Source organism: Cetorhinus maximus, chromosome 2 (assembly GCF_964194155.1).
Source record: "Cetorhinus maximus chromosome 2, sCetMax3.hap1.1, whole genome shotgun sequence".
NCBI lineage: Eukaryota > Metazoa > Chordata > Chondrichthyes > Lamniformes > Cetorhinidae > Cetorhinus > Cetorhinus maximus.
In genome coordinates this window covers 140,976,130-140,992,674 of record NC_135880.1, presented here as the reverse complement: position 1 = coordinate 140,992,674, position 16,545 = coordinate 140,976,130, and the positions used below count along the sequence as shown (strand labels likewise).

The following is a 16,545-nucleotide window of genomic DNA, read 5'->3' as shown; positions in this document are numbered from 1 at the left end:
GTAATAGCAGCAAGTCAAACTATTTGCTGATGCACAAGACAAAAAACAGTTACTTTACCCAGCGTAATAACTGATCGCCAAGAGGTAGTTACAAAGCAGTAACACACTTCATGCATTAACATTTGGTCAGTAGATAGTCACATGTCTGTAATGGTTATTCAAAACAACCCCATTTTATAAGACTGCCGTTGAAATAATGAACTATTTTAAAGAAAGATTTACATTTGTACATTTGTCCACAATCTCAGGCTATTCCAAAGTGCCTTACAACCAATGAAGTGCTTTTGAAATGTAGTCACTGATAAAATGTAGGAAATGGCAGTCAATTTGCACACAAAGTCCCAAAAGAGCAGTGTAACAATGATGAAATGCTCTGTATTTTTAGCATTGCCGGTTGAGGGGTGAATACTGATCAGGACACTAGGGAGAACTCCCCTGTTCTTCTTTGAAATAGCACCATTTATTTTCATATACAGAGGCCCAAGGCCTGCTTTAGATGTAAGTAAAGGGCACATATTTTTGCCCTTATAGAATGATTCAGTACTGAAGGAGACCTTTTGGTGCAATGTGCCTGTACCAGTTCTAGAGTTATCCAACTTGCCCCACACCCCTGCAAATATTTTCCCTTCAACAACTTATCCAATTTCCTTTTAAAAGTGAATTGAATCTGCTTCCACCACACTTTCAGACAGTGCATTCCAGATCCTAACAATTCACCTTTCTCCTTATTTACTCCATTAAAACCCTTCATCATCTTGTACTCTTCTATCAAATCTCCCATTAACCTTGAGTGCTCTAAAGAGGACAATTCCAGTTTCCCCATGCTCTCTACATAACTGAAATCTTTCATCCTTAGTACCATTCCAGTAAATCTCTGCATTCACTCCAATGCCTTGATATTCTTCTTAAAGTGTGGTGCCCAGAATTAAACACAGCACTCTAGTTGGGGCTTAACCAGTGTTTTGTAAAGGTTTGACATAGTATCCTATCCGTCTTTTTGTACTCTATGCCTCTATTTATAAAGCCAAGGAACCCATGTCCTGTTTAACAGCCTCCTTGATTTGGTGAGCTGCTTTCAAAGATTTATCTATGTACACCCCAAGGTCTCTTTTTTACTGCACCCTCTTTTGAATGAATTACTTCACACTTCTCTGTGTTAACTTTCATTTACCATGGTGTCTGCCCATTTCACCAATCTTCCCACACCCTCCTGAATCCTGTCATTATCACCCTCGTTGTTTACTACATTTCCAAATTTTGTGCCATCTGCAAACTTTGAAATTACCCTCTGCCTATCCAATTCCTGCTCATTAGTATTTATTTAAAACAGCAGTGATCCCAACACTCCACTGTACACCTTTCTCCAGCCTGAAAGAGAAGCATTCAGCACTACTCTCTGCAGCCAGTTTAGCCAATTTCATATCCATGCAACCACTGCCCCGTTAATCCCATGGGCTTCAATTTCACCAAAATGTATGTTGTACGGTATATTATCAAACGTCTTTTGAATGTCCTGGTGAGCGATGGACTTCTGGTAGCAATGGTGCACATACTTCTTGTCTTCCCCTGATATTGAGATGTTAGGGACTGAGACCTCACACTGTATATTTTCATACATATATAGATGTGCTCATCGCTATTTCTAACATTTTAAAAATGAACAAAGACCTTTAAAATAGTTGAAACCGTGTCTACCCTGATCCCTGAACAAAAGAAGCCACTTGACGGTTTTAAGAAAACTCATACCTTGTTACCTCTGAGAGCCACTGATGACCCCCTATGGACTGTACAGCCCAAGTTCAAAGAGAGTTGTACAAAGGCCATCCGCATTTAATAACCCAGGCTGGCCGGAAGAGATAGATCGTCTGCTAAGACTAAGGCTCTGCAAGCTTCCTTTCAATTCCTAATGGTTAGGATTCTTTGGAATCCAGACGATGGATGCACATCCTTTGTCAAAGAGGGTGGAAAGGTAGGAATCATATGACATGAGCCTCTGGCTTGTGGAACAAGTAATATTGCCTTGTTGAACTGCATAGCTCAGTCTGCTGTTTAACATCTGACTACCAGGCCACAATGAAGGAAGTCTGGCCTAGGTTGAAAACCTGGCCCAATCTAGCCTGCATCTGCTGGAAATTCTGTACCATCACCTACAAGACTAATTCACCTCTGCGTGCCTACTTCATCTTGTGAAGTTCGCACCACACGAAAAGTGAATTGAACAACATTGGTTTTCAGCCTACCAACCTCCATGAAGGAATACCTCTTTGAACTTTGATTCTGGACTCTGGAAACCATATGAACCAACCTTTATTTTCTCTTTGGTCTCTGTACTGTAAATCTTTCTTTTCTCTATCCCTCTCTTTACTATCTGAATATGAGGGGGATGTTGAGAACCTTCTTTTCGCATTTTGTGTGTGCAAGTAAACTAACCCTTTGAATTCTTGAGTTTGCTATGGGGTTATTAATAAAAAATTGGATTGCATCACAAGTGAGGGGTTGGGAAATACGCCATTGCTTATAAAGAGGGAAACAAATCAAAACATCTTTCTGTTTATGGATGGGTAGTGAGAGGAGAAATTAGTGCTGCTTAAATTAAACCCCCTCCCGTTCATAACAGAGGTCTTAGTTAAATAGAAAATGGGCACGGCACTGGAAAATTCTGGGCCACTGATGAATCTGATTTTGACTAGTAAAAAGGTACAAATTATGATAATTTACAAACACATCTTCCTAGTATGACATTACATGGGCATATATGGCGGATCCTTCATCGCTGCTGGATCAGAATCCTAAAAATCCTGGAACCCCCTTCTCCCATGCTCTGTAGTTGTTCAAGAAGGCAGCTCAATACCACCTTCTCAAGGGCAACCACACATGGGAATAAATGCTGACCTTGCTAGCAATGTCCACATCCCAAGGATGAATTGAAAAAAACTAAGGCCGGGATTTTCCGACCCCGTTGTGGCAGGATCTGCCACGGGAGATTCGGTGGCACAGCCAAAGGTCCATTGACTTTCGGCAGGACAGACAATCCTGGTGGCAGCAGGGCCAGAAAATCCAGCCCTAAATGTTTGTTCCAAATCACTGAATTTCAGCAGTGCACAGCATCAGTATAAGACAATGTTTTGGTGCTTATGGCTGATATCCGAGATGTTCTTGATATGCCCTGTACAGCCTGTCGAAACTTTCAGCAATTTACTTTGTTGCATTTTTCCCTATAAGTGTAATAGTCTGATACTTTTCATAACAAAACTATGCAACTACGTCAAGAGCTTTTGCTGTTCATGTTGATGGTGCAGGAAGAATTGTCCTTCCAGTTGATTCAGTGCAATTGTAAAGGATTTTTAAATTTTGAATCTCCACCCCCCCCCCCCACCCTCCCCCCCACCCCATCATGTACAACAGCATCAGAAGTGGGGAAGGGGGTGGGTGTGTGGAGAGGGGGGGGGTCGTGCGTTGTGGGCGGATGGTGCTCTGGAACAGATGATGATGAACAGGAACTCTCTGGCCTGAATTTTCGCAACGATGGAGAGCTTCTCCATGTGACATTCTATCAATGTAAACTTAAAGCGAAAAGGGCCATGGGCCATGCCGCTTACAATGCTCTTATTCACTTTTGTCTGCTTTCACACACTAACCATTTTTGATATATCGTCAATGAGTATTGCTAAGATGTGGTGGAGGAAATGACTTCACTCAAATGCGTGGTGCCATGGATGTTGCAACTGTGATTCCAAGGTAGCATACTGTGCTCTGGCACCACTGACAGCTCTAATGGTTCACTCCCTCTTAGTCACACGGTTGCATCACAAGAGTGTGCAGATGTGAGGGACCTGGTCAAGGGTCAACTCTGTGGGTACATCCTGATAGATGGGTGGCAAGAGGGCAAATAGATGGGCTAATGACCATGACACTGTTCATCGTTCATCCACTGAGGCATCACAGCTAACTATATATCTGCAGAATATCTTTTCCAGGTAGTGGTACCAAGGCAATGCCATCTTCATGGCTGTGTCTTGTGGATCCACTCCATGCTTTCAGTGCTTCAGTACAGTACACTGTACATAGGCAGCAACAATGATGATTTTTTTCCTAGGGAAAGGCTATGATGGGCCATCTGTTCCAGGGCCAGCTAAAAGTTGGACAACATTTACAGAGTTCCTACTCACCTGACAAGTTAGTGACATCTCCTCCAAGGCAAAGGGACTTCACCTCCTCTGAGGCAAAGGGACTTCTGACTCACAAGTGGACCTTTCTGAATGCCCACTTTGCCCATGCTAGTCCTGGGGTTGCCCGCCCTGACTCCTATTACAGCCGCCCCCGTTCCCCCCTAACGCCAGACCAAAAATCTGACATTCAGGGTTGCATTTAAGGACTTCAGGTTCGTGGAGGCAGGAATCCTCCTGACTCTGCACACCCGATGTGCAAACAAACACTCAGGCCTCTGTCAACCTCCAGACTGTGCACTGATTTAAACAGGTGTTTACATCACTGCCTGCAAGGGTTCATACAGACAAATACGGAAACTGAGTTCATTCAGGCTCAATTTATGAAGATGCGTAAAAGAAGTTTGTCTTTTGAGGTAGGAACAGAGTAGGAAAAGGAAACCATAAGCTCAGCAGGTTGAGTCTAGTTTCCTACCAACATGAAACACATTGATAGGAAGGCTGGTTAGCTGATGTTGTCTGAGTCCTGTGACTGCAACTTAGGTTCCACTTGGAGGACAATGCACAGTAAGCTTGATGTTATCATCTCATTGCAGGATAATTAATTTACATTGCAGTCGCTGAAACATCTGTGCAGCAATAAATAAGGCAGCATTGTCTCTTCCTTTATTAGCATGACCAGCTACTGGACTCACTGTCATACAGTTGATGAATATAAGGTACTAGTATTAAAATAGAAGCTGCACTTACAATGGCCCATTGCAGCCTAAATTGGATTGAATGCTGCAGTTTTAATTATGACTTTCAAAGCAGCTCTGTGGAAAGTATCGCAGTTGACTCCCTCACTATTATCGCAATTGATTCTCCCACTGAAGTGGGGGCATAATGGTATTGTCACGGGACTAGTAATTTAGATACCCAAGGTGAAGCTCTGGGGACCCTGGTTCAAATCCCACCACAGCAGATGGTCAAATTTGAATTCAATTTAAAAAAATCTGGAATTAAAAATCTAATGATGGCCACAAAGCCATTATTGATTGTTGTAAAAACCCATCTGGTTCACTAATGTCCTTTAGGGAAGGAAATCTGCTGGTCTGGCCTCCATGTGACTCCAGACCCACAGCAATGTGGTTGACTCTGAAATGACCTAGCATGCCACTTGTTCTCAATGGAAATTAGGGGTGGGCAATAAATGTTGGTCTAGCAGTGACTCCCACATCCCATAAACGAATAAAAAAAATAATTCTTTCACTATCATGCTTACTATCATTGACTCTTTCACTCTTATCACAATTAAATCTTTCACTGTTATCAACATTGATTCTTCTACTGTATTTAGTTTAATTGATTCTCGCTATATTTTTCATGACTAATTATTTCAATATACTTATAAGATTCCATCTCTGCATGTTTCATAACTGATTCATTCACTGCATTTACAAAACACATTCCATCACATGCAGCTCTCATTCTGTCTCTCAATTTTCATTATCTCCTCTGTGTTTATTTGACTTTGTTTCGATGTTTTTATAAAAAAAATAATAAATTTATTGTAATCTTTACTAGCACTGGAAATAGCAGGGAGTAGTTGAAACAAGCCAACAGCAAGTCATGGCACACTTTGTGAATAGCTAGTCTTGGTTTCAATTATAAAAATAATCCCGATGTGCTAACCTATGCAATTCCCCCATTGTTTGAACGTGTGTTGTTCATTAGGTTTTCAAGTAAAGCGGTCTTCCATGTAATTGTGGATTCTGTGAAGGGCAGATTGTTGACAGAATGACCCTGAAACACTGGTCAAAGATTGCTTGCATAGAGTCACCTTGATCCTTTCTCTAAGCTGTGACCTATTAGCTAATTGGTCCTCAAGTGAAAGAAAGAGTGATAGATCTAGTTCAAGCAAGAGAAGTAAGCCGCTAACTGAAACAAGGATACAGTCATTTCAAAAACAAAAGGACATAAGGTAAGTTTAATTCTTATATTGTGAATTTTGCCATTTTTATGTTCAAAATCTTATTTCTGGTATCAAGACTTCAGCCAAGTAAGAAACCAAGATGGCAGCTGCAAAGGAATTTGAAAAGTTATTTGGAGGGATTTCTTTGGGTTTCTTTTGCAGACTCTGGAATGTTGGTGAACAATGTTTGAATTTGGGGAACACAGTCTTCATTCCTGCTTTCTGTTTGTACATTGGTAGATTCCCAATATTCACAGCTGTAATTGCTTCCCATTTTATGAGTGAAACAGATGAAGGTGTGATGCCTGAGATGTGACTGATATGGCACATGTTAAACACAAGCCTTTTGTATGCATAGGCCTGGAACTTTCCACTCTGCTGCTCCAGGCCCACACCGAGATCACATATCGGGAAATCACACACTTCCAGCCTGTGATTTTCACCTATTAAAATTAATTACCAGAAAATCACATGGAGTGTAGAATTTTCCAATATACATCCTTCACTTTTAATTTTTGCAGAAGTCAACAGACAATATACTAATGGAGAGATCAGAGAGACCCATGAACACATGAAATGTTTCAAAAATGTTTCAATGTTATTTTAGCAGTAACCTAATCTATCAGAAAGGATAGCAAAGGATAGATTCTGTACAAGGCAATGACCTTATTGTGGAAATACTCAGCAGGTGAGGCAGCACCTGAGGAGCAAAACAGAGTTAATGGGCGGTATTTAATGGGGGCGACGGGGATCTTGCCCGCCAGCTGGAGAGCCGACAGGAGCCCTGTATGACCTCTTTTAGGGAAAGCCCACCAAATTAAGTGATGCTCAGGCACTTAACTGCACAGTGGCAGACCTTCCCCAGGATCAAGGACCCCAGGGGCAGAAACTCTACCTGCTGAGAGCTGCCAGCCAATCGGAGGCTGAGAGCTCTACTGAACAGCAATGCCACCAGGGAGGCAGTAGCTGCTGCCTGTACGACACCCACCAAAGGCCTAGGATCGTCGCTGGTCCCAAGGCCACAGGTGAGTGATGGCGGGAGGGGTGTGGCGGGGTGGGGGTCACAGGGAAGGTGATCGGCAGCAAGGGCATGGAGGTGGCTCTCCCCAGTGCTAGGGCCCTCGGTCAGGCAGTGAGTGCTTTTGAACAAGGAACCTGATGGGAGCCCGCAGACTCTCCGCACATGTTGGCTGCGGGACGGGAAGGTCGTCCAGGAGCCTTCCTGCCACAGACTTAATCGGGGCAGAGACGGAAAGGTGATGGGATCCACACCCGCCGCCTCCCACCTGATTAAATGTATTAAATTCCACCCAATGGGCGGAATCATCCCAGATTTTCATTCAGTGCAGTAGCGGGCGGGAAAAATTACATTTTACCCAACGGCCGCAATGGTGGCTTCTCAAGCCGTATCGTCCCTATCCCTCTGCATTAATTACGCATTCCCGAGAAACACAGTCGCCTGTCACGCCATCACCTCGCTGCTTCATCATGCCAGAGGCCATATTTAAAGTGCAGCCGCGCGCACACCTCTCAGTGCTTCCAGCCCATGACTGCTGTATGGAAGATATGGCCTCGAAAGGCAAGAAGACTGCAGCTCCCAAGTTTAATAATGCATCACTCGAGCACCTTTTGGATGCAGTGGAGGCCCACCGCGATGTCCTCTGCCCCCACTCTGGCCACAGGATGGGCAGCAACATCACAAATCTGGCTTGGGAGGGGATGGCAGCGGTAGCTGTGGTCAGTGCCAAAGCCCTACAAAAGAGGACAGCCACCCAAGAGGATGAATGATCTCCTCCGTTCCACCAGGGTAAGTCACTCTTCTCATCACTCTCAACTCACACACTCACAAACCCATCACACATCCGCAGGGATCTCACACCTCAAGGGACAACACCACTAACTCTCACACACACCCTCACATCTCCATCAGGCTCATATCCTCTGGAACTCGCGTCCTCATCCCGTCCATGGCTCCGCTCACCACACAAACATTCCATGCTTCCTGCTCACACTCTGTTCACCTGTTTTCATGCAGGAGAAGCTGATTCACATCAGCAGGGAGAGGTCCCAGACCGGGGGTGAAGTGGCCACATTAGGCCCCTCACTCACTTTGAGGAGTGTGTCATCATGCTGACTGGTGAGGACGTGGACCCTGCCTGCGGTGATGGTGAGGTCGGCGGTGAACACCCACGTGAGGATCCTGCAACACATAATTTCTCTCTCAACCCTACTGTGAGAGCTGAGTCTCCTGCTTTTGACCCTGCTGCCATGCATTACTTGCCTCTAAAACAAAAACAGAAAATGCTGGAAAAACTCAGCAGGTCTAACAGCTTTGAAGAAGAGTCAGACAGACTCTAAATGTTAACTATTTTTTTTTCCACAGATGCTGTTAGATCTGCTGAGTTTTTCCAGCATTTTCTGATTTTGTTTCAGATTTCTAGCATCCGCAGTATTTTGCTTTTAACTACTTGTCTCTACTTTGGTTCACTGGGAGCTCTGCCAAGCGACCGGCACCCTCAGCCAGCCAGTCCCTCAGCTCCATCCACATCCTCACTTCCCATTTCCTTTCACCCATCACAACTGACTCCACCCCCCGGCATCACCTTCCACCTCCCCTCCCTGACCTACCAGCCACAAACCTTTTTCTTCAGGGATGTCCAGGTGAACGCGGATGTGCCCTTTCTTCCCGAAATGTTTCTCTTCGCAGATGCTGCCTGAACTAATGAGTATTTCCAGCATTTCTGATTTTGTTTTAGATTTCCAGCATCTGCAGTATTTTGCTTTTGATATTATTGTGGAACTGCACTATTGTGGTATTAAAGGAAGAATCCCCGCTTCCTCAAAGTACTTCACATTAAACGATGAGGGACTGAGAGGGTCACTGGATGTTTGGAGGGACTGAGATGGTCACTGGGTGTTGCTGAGGGACTGAGAGGGTCACTGGGTGTTGCTGAGGGACTGAGAGGATCACTGGGTGTTGCTGAGGGACTGAGATGGTCACTGGGTGTTGCTGAGGGACTGAGAGGGTCACTGGATGTTGGTGAGGGACTGAGAGTGTCACTGGATATTGGTGAGGGACTGAGAGTGTCACTGGATGTTGGTGAAGGACTGAGAGGGTCACTGGATGTTGGTGAAGGACTGAGAGTGTCACTGGATATTGGTGAGGGACTGAGAGTGTCACTGGGTGTTGCTGAGGGACTGAGAGGGTCACTGGGTGTTGGTGCGGTGTGAGCACATTGTAAGCATCACATCTGCCTGCTACCAAAGGGATGTAAATTGAATCTGGACATTTAGCAGGAGTTTGCCAAATCTCTTAAATCTGGCAAAATAATGCAGACCAGCTTAAAGGACGGACTGGAGGAGTCCTATGAAAATATTATAATCATAGGTACTCATGTGGGTTTGAAAATGAAAAATCCTGCTTAACAACCTTCTTGACCTTTTTTGACCTTTTTTGAAGATGTTATCAGAAAAAGTAAACGGTAAAAAAGTTTCTGTGATTTGAAGTGGTAGAAACCATTGAGTGGATTATGCAAGAAAGTCATCTCATTAAACCAGACAGCATGGGAATTTAGGGCAGGGCGTAGGGAACAGGGTACGAAATTTGTTTAACAGATGAGAAATAGTCAGCACTGGTGAAAGGTGCATTGTTGGGCTGGAAGGGGGAAGGGTTGTGTGAAATACTGTAAGTGCTCAGTCTTTAACCTCTGCTCTCTAACACATAAATGATGCAGATTCTGAAAACAGATCGTTGACATCACGACTCACAGCGCAGGTTTTAGACAGACAATAACAGGGCCTTGATTCTGTGTGCCGTGTCTAGTGATATATCAGGAGGAGGCTTGCAACTTCAGTTGTGAAAGCAGAAAACAGCAGCAGAGTTGAGGACGGCTAGGAATTTGGAATGTTTATGTAAATGGAGCAGACAGGTGGCAGATGCTTGTCTACCAGGGACAATTGCAGAGTGCTTCACATGGAACAAAGTAACACGTGACCCAAATACAAAATGAATTAGCACTGGCTGTCTCAAGAAATGGAACCTAGCAGTGGCAGTGCACTTGCCACCACCAAAGTCTAGACACTGTGTGAAACGATTTAAAAACATGCTAGGAGATGTAGTTGGAAGAGTGTCTGGTATGGTGTTGCTAAGGTTATGTGATGCAGGTTATAGGTCTCGCTTTCAGAGTTCTGTGGCTTTATAAATCGTACAGAGGGGAAGAATTTATGTTAAATGTTTAGAAATCACTCAACTGGAGTATTCTGTCCAATTTTGGACTAGACAATTTAGGAAGGATGCCAAGGGCTTGGAGAGGGAGCAGAGGAGATTTAATAGAATGGAGCCAGGGATGAGGGACTCCATTTATGTGACGAGACTAGGAAAACTGGGATTGTTCTCTTCAAGCAGAGAAAGTTAAGGGAAGGTTTTGTAAAGGTGTTCAAATTATGAAGGGTTTTGATAAAAGTTAAAAGGAGAAACTGTATCAACTGTCAGGAGGGTCAGTAATGAAAGCACACCGTTTTGAAATAATTTACAGAAGAAACAAGGTGCAGGTGTGGAGAATTTTTTTTTAAACAGTAAGATTTGGAATACACTGCCAGAAAGGGAACTTTCAAAAGGGAATTGTATGGATGTATGTGACTTGAATCCATGACTTGCCTCAGAGGCAAGAGTGTCAAATATGAAAGCGTGGGTCAGAAACAGGGTTACAAGGGTAATTGTAGGAAGTTGTGTTCCCACTGCAGAGGATCCCCCATTGGAAATGCATATCACGAATAGGAGAATATGCCCTAATTTTGAATATGGGCCCACGGGCAAGAAAAGCCCCAATCACAAATTTGCTAAAATGATTGCTACAATACACCAGTTCATTGCGCTCTTGCATCGCGAGGCAACACAATGTCCTAGTTTGTAAGAACATTATAGCGGAATTAAAATGGAACAGTGCAGAATGATGAACTCCTTCCTAATTTTGTACCTTGCAAGTCAGGTATATCTTGAAGTTGTAATGGGTGCTACAGTCTGGAATTAAAATTCTAATGATGGCCATGAAACTATTGTTGATTGTTGTAAAAAACCCATCTGGTTCACTAATGTCCTTTAAGGAAGGAAATCTGTTGCCCTTACCTGGTCTGGCCTACATGTGGCTCCAGACCCACAGCAATGTGCTTCACTCTCAAATGCCCTCTGAACAAGGGCAGTTAGGGACGGGCAATAAATGCTGGCCTAGCCAGCGACTCCCGCATCCCATGAATGAATAAAAAAAGTTACAAAGACGAATGCCACCAGGAAATCTGTTTTTGTCACTGTGACTGGAATTCCATGGAAATGACTGTAATACTACACCACAGACTGATATTGCTGCTGCCCTTCATGTCTATCAGCCTTTTAGAAACAGCTGGCAGACTCCAAACCGGCCAGCTCATATTCAGGCATCTAAAAATAAAGCTTTGTTGGCAGCTCCCGACCTTGTTTACCAACTCATTCGGGGTGGGTGGCGGGGCAGTACTGGGAATCTTAGCCTAGCTTTCCAAATAAAAGTAGAAGCTATGTAAAGATACTACCTTTAGAAATCAAGCTTCAAGTGTATGTTGAGTCAGCAATAGTTATCCTACTATCATCCTCTTCACGTGTATCGTTTAGTTGAATGCTTTAGTTACCTCCATAATTCGATAATTCCAATGTTTTCCTGGTCACCCTCCCATCCTCCATCTCCATAAACATCAGTTCATCCAAAACTCTGCTGCCCATATCGTAATTCACACCAAGTTCTGATCACCCATCACTCCTGTGTCTACTGACTGACATTAGTTCCCAGTTCACCAACACATCAAATTTAAAAGCAAAATACAGTGGATGCTGGAAACCTGATCTAAAGATATAAAATGCTGGAAATACTCAGCAGGTCATGCAGCATCTGTGGAGAGAAAAACGAAGCTGATGTTTCAGTTTGTTGATCTTTCATCAGAACCCAAAAGTTAACTCAGTTTCTCTCTCCAAAGGTACTACCTGACTTGCTGAGTACTTTCAATGTTTTCTGTTTTTACATCAAATTTAAAATTCTTTTCCACGTGTTCAACTCTCTCATAGCCGTCACCTCCCTATCTCTGTAACCTCCTTCAGACCTACAACCCTTCCAGAACTTTCCAATTCTGGCCTCTTGTGCATCCCCAACTTCCTTCACCCTGTCATTGGTGGCTGTGCCTTCAGCCATATGGGCTCCACATTCTATATGCCTCTCTTTAAACCTCTCCACCTACCTCCTCCTTTAAAGCTCTTTAAGACCTCTCTCTTTGAACAAGTTTTTGTTCACTTGTCCTAATGTCTCCTCCCTTGGCTTAGTGTCAATTTATTTTCTCTGATTATGCTCCTGTGAAGGCTTTGGGGCATTTAACTATACTAAAACTTGCTATATAAATGCAAGTTGTTGTTCCTAATCCTAAGAGACCAACACCACAGGAGATTGGGACCAAAGAACAATATTAAAGCAGCTTAAAAATCTGCCCATCCTGTCTGGGTTGGCTCCCTTTCTTTCCCATGAAGTAAGCTTCCCCTCTTGTAAGGCTACAAGTGTATCAGGGGCAATTTTCTGATTTGATGTTTCCTGTGGGGAGCATTGCCCACAGGCAGCATGGATCAAAACTGTGGTCTGAATTTCGGCAACAATGGAGAGCAATGCACTTACCATTTTCACAGGAGCAGGAATGGGCCTGGGTTGGGATTTGGGCATATGAGTTTCACGGAGAAAGCTGTATATATAAAACATCAGTTGCCTGATTTACATCAGCCAGGAATGGGAATCACGACAGGTGCAGGTTAGACCTAGTAGGAGCAGGTCTAAACTTTGTGGAGCCTTTTGGAGAGGTGAGGAAGGGTACCCCTTGGATATGGTCCCAGGACACCCTTGGGAGAAGGAAGGTGCGCTTTGGGATTGTTAAAAGTGGACATGAATGAGTGTAAAAGGTGCATAAACTCTGGAACTGTCGAGGGAGCTGTCAAAAGTGTCAAAAGCAGCTGTCAAGGTTTAAAACTCCCCTTTAAATCTTTGAAAACAGTGTGTTTGTAAAACTGGATTTGTACTGCATGACTGATTTCACAATCTTTCATAAAATCAGTGGGGTGCCTTCCATTTCACAGTTTAATTGACAGCTATGAGTGGTTATAGGCTTTTTGAGGTAGAACTGAATTCCAATGCTTGTTTTATAAGGGATTAAGCACTTGAATGAAATGTTTGCTCTTATAGGGATTATGTAGTTGAAGGAATGTAAATGCAGTGAGTGGGTCTTTTATGAATGAGAGTCTTTTTTAAAAAGTCTGTAAGGGACACTTAAAACTTTATTTTATTTAACATTGCTCCTGAAGCCCACCCATGGTGGATACTGCGTGAATTGGCCCCGTAGATGTAAGCGCAATGGGTGGTGGGCAGGGGTTATGGACTGGCACTAAGCTGGCATAGGGATGATAAGGAGCCATGGGGGTGGTAGAGGGCCATTGATTGGCATGGAGGGTATGTGGAGTTTAGGGAGGTAGAGGGGCATTGGTTGGCATGGAGGGTATGAGGAGTTTTGGGGTGGGTAGAGGGAATGAGGTGGCATAGGTTGTTGACGGGCAGGCGAGTGAGGGGGTTGAGGGCTGGAGGCCTTTTTAAAAAACCTTTGACAAAGTGCTGGTGCACCGAGGCAGCCTTCCTCCGCCCAGCACGCCTCTGCACCCGGCTGCCTTTGCACTCATTCTGGGGTCGCCCAACCCAACTCCTGGAGAACCTTGCCACTCAGGAATGAAAATCCCAACTTCCGGACCAATTTCTCCAGTGTTGGGTTTGCGGAGCCGGGAAATGTCCTGATTCTGCGCTCCTGACCTTGGTGTGAAAATTCAGGGCCGAGTCCTGTGCTGTGTTTGCAACAGTTTTGTCAGGAGAGGTCTTTTTCGGATTCTGCCCTTCCAGGGGGGAGCCTATGCCAGCTGGTTAGCACATACATGAAACGAGTATTCCGCCACACTTCCCCAAAGTCATGGCAATGGAGCAGAAGCAGGTCCGCGGAAATTCCCGGAAATTAATTTAAGTGGCTGGGCATCGCATGCAGCAGTATGTGACTCAATTTCCGATAAATGCTCCCATTGCCAATGCACCCATCCCAATCAGGAAATTAGCCCATTGCACAGGGACAGGCCTACCCTTAAAACACCTTCTGGGACAGACAAGGAGAAAAAGAAGTAACAAAGAGAAAAACAGCCAAAAGTGACGACATAGAGCTACACAAAAACATAAACTGGCATTTGTGAAGCGAGAGGGCCCAATCTACAAATAGGAATGCCAGCTGCTGTTGCCACAAGGGGCTTTCAGACGTGTTATTTGTTTTTTTTTCCCCTAGCTTCTGCCTACATTTGCCAATATGCAAGAGAGTTGATGAGGCCCAGAGGACAAGCGTGTGAGTGTTGCCATGCCAGAAATTTCCAATGACTCGCCATGCATTTCCCATTCCAACCTCCACGCCCCCACATACATAATAGTGCTGTCCTTGTAAACATTTGCTGCATTTCTTTTGCCTATTCCCTTTCTCATGAGTCGTGTTTCTGTGTTAACGGCAGCAAGATGAAGGTTGCCTGTTAACGGTGACAGTGTCATTAAGATGTCTCAAAAAACAGAAATGCACTACCTGGGGCTCTGGAGAAGGGAATGCCTGAGCATTCCTCTTTACCATGACCTCATGCATTCCCCCCCTCACATATTAAGGAGCCAGCATAAGTGTGTGCCTTTCAAATAAAAAAAGCACAATTTCATTTGCAAAATTGAAACGTAACCTGGGACTACACCCTGCTTGCAATAGGGATCCTTTTAAAACTTCACAGTTAAAATGAGGTGCTTAAAACAACTGTAAATGTCCAAAAGTTTGATAAATCTCATTCCGGAGCTTCAAGGTCCTGGGATGGGAGGGGAGCAGGTGGTCAACAGTCCTCAGCTGGGGTGTGGAATAACAACATGGACACTGACTTCACACACGGGAGGACCTGGCAGGAACTCTGCTTGAAATGAAATGACTTAAAGAACATAAATATTACTGTGAACTCAGGGCATCATCAACATAAATGAAATTAATAGTGGTTAAAGATACATTGAGAAAAGACAAAAGACCATGCTGACATTGAGCTGTGTCACTGAGGGTGGAGTAGATAAGATAGAACCAGGTAAAATAGCAGAGCACCTGACAATGAAAATAAAAATGTTGTCCTATTAAGTTTGTGCCAGCTTCTAAAATCTAAAGGAACCAAAGTTGTATTTAAGCTGGTCTTGTGTTACTGCCACAAATTGCAACCTGCTGTCTGCTCCTGTTTCAGAGAGCACTTTAAAAGAGGTTGGCTCACTAAAATTTCATTCCATCCACTGGGGAGAAAGGTTGTCAGATTACAACCTAACAAGATTTACTTCTAAAATCTTTTTACACAGGATATATATATATGGCAAAGAAACAGGCCATTCAGCCCAACCAGTCCATGCCGGTGTTTATGCTCCACTCAAGACTCCTCCCATCTTTCCTCATCTACTCTTTTAACTGTCTGTTCCATTCCCCCTGAAATGGTTGTCTAATTTCCCCTTAACTGCATCTATACTATTCACCTCACCACTCCCTGTGGGAGCGAGTTGAACATTCTCCCCCTATTCTTTGCATAAAGAAATTTTTTCTGAATTCCCTATTGGGTTTCTTGGTGACAATCTTATATTGATGGCCCACACAAAGAAACATTCCAACCATAGTACCATCATCCCCTCACTCAGTCCCAACCCTAAAGAAATTGCAGAAATGTTCTTGATGTTGCTGGTCCTTCATAAATCCACATTGACTTGGATTGTTGCCTTTCATCTGATGGATCATTATCCTGTACCAGGACTAATGGCTTACAGTATAACAGCATAATATTACTCATAGACTACCTCTTTGTGAACAAAGGCTAACCTGTTTCAGGCACTCAAGGAACAAATGTAACTATGCTGATGGTTGGGTAAGGGATTGCTTTACACTTGGTGTGGTGACATGATGGGGTAGGGGGATGATCTCTAACCAAATCATCAGTGAATTGTTTTGGATGTTTGCAATTTTGCTATAATTTTTTTTACAAAGTTACTCTCAGAATGTGTGTCTTGCAAGCATCTATTGGTCATTGTTTAGAAGATGGTGGTGGGCCACCTTCTTGAACCGCTGGTAATGGTTTGATACAACTGAGTGACTTGTAAGCCACTTCAAATTAAATGAGTCAATCATGTTGGTTTGGGACCAGAATCGCATATGGACTAAACTGGGTAAGGACTGCAGGTTTCCTTCCCTATTGGACGTTTATGAACCAGTTGGATTTTTACAACAAATTGAGAGTCTCATGGCTGCTTTTACTGATACCAGCTTTTTAGTTCCAGAAATTTGGTGGGAGTTAAG

At 43.8% G+C, this 16,545-nt stretch overlaps 1 protein-coding gene across 1 annotated transcript in view; it reads right to left on the bottom strand.

Annotated features, from left to right (window-relative positions):
• tet2 (tet methylcytosine dioxygenase 2) overlaps window positions 1-16,545 on the bottom strand; it is a 169,606-nt gene that overhangs the window by 84,303 nt on the left and 68,758 nt on the right. The window lies entirely within an intron of this gene.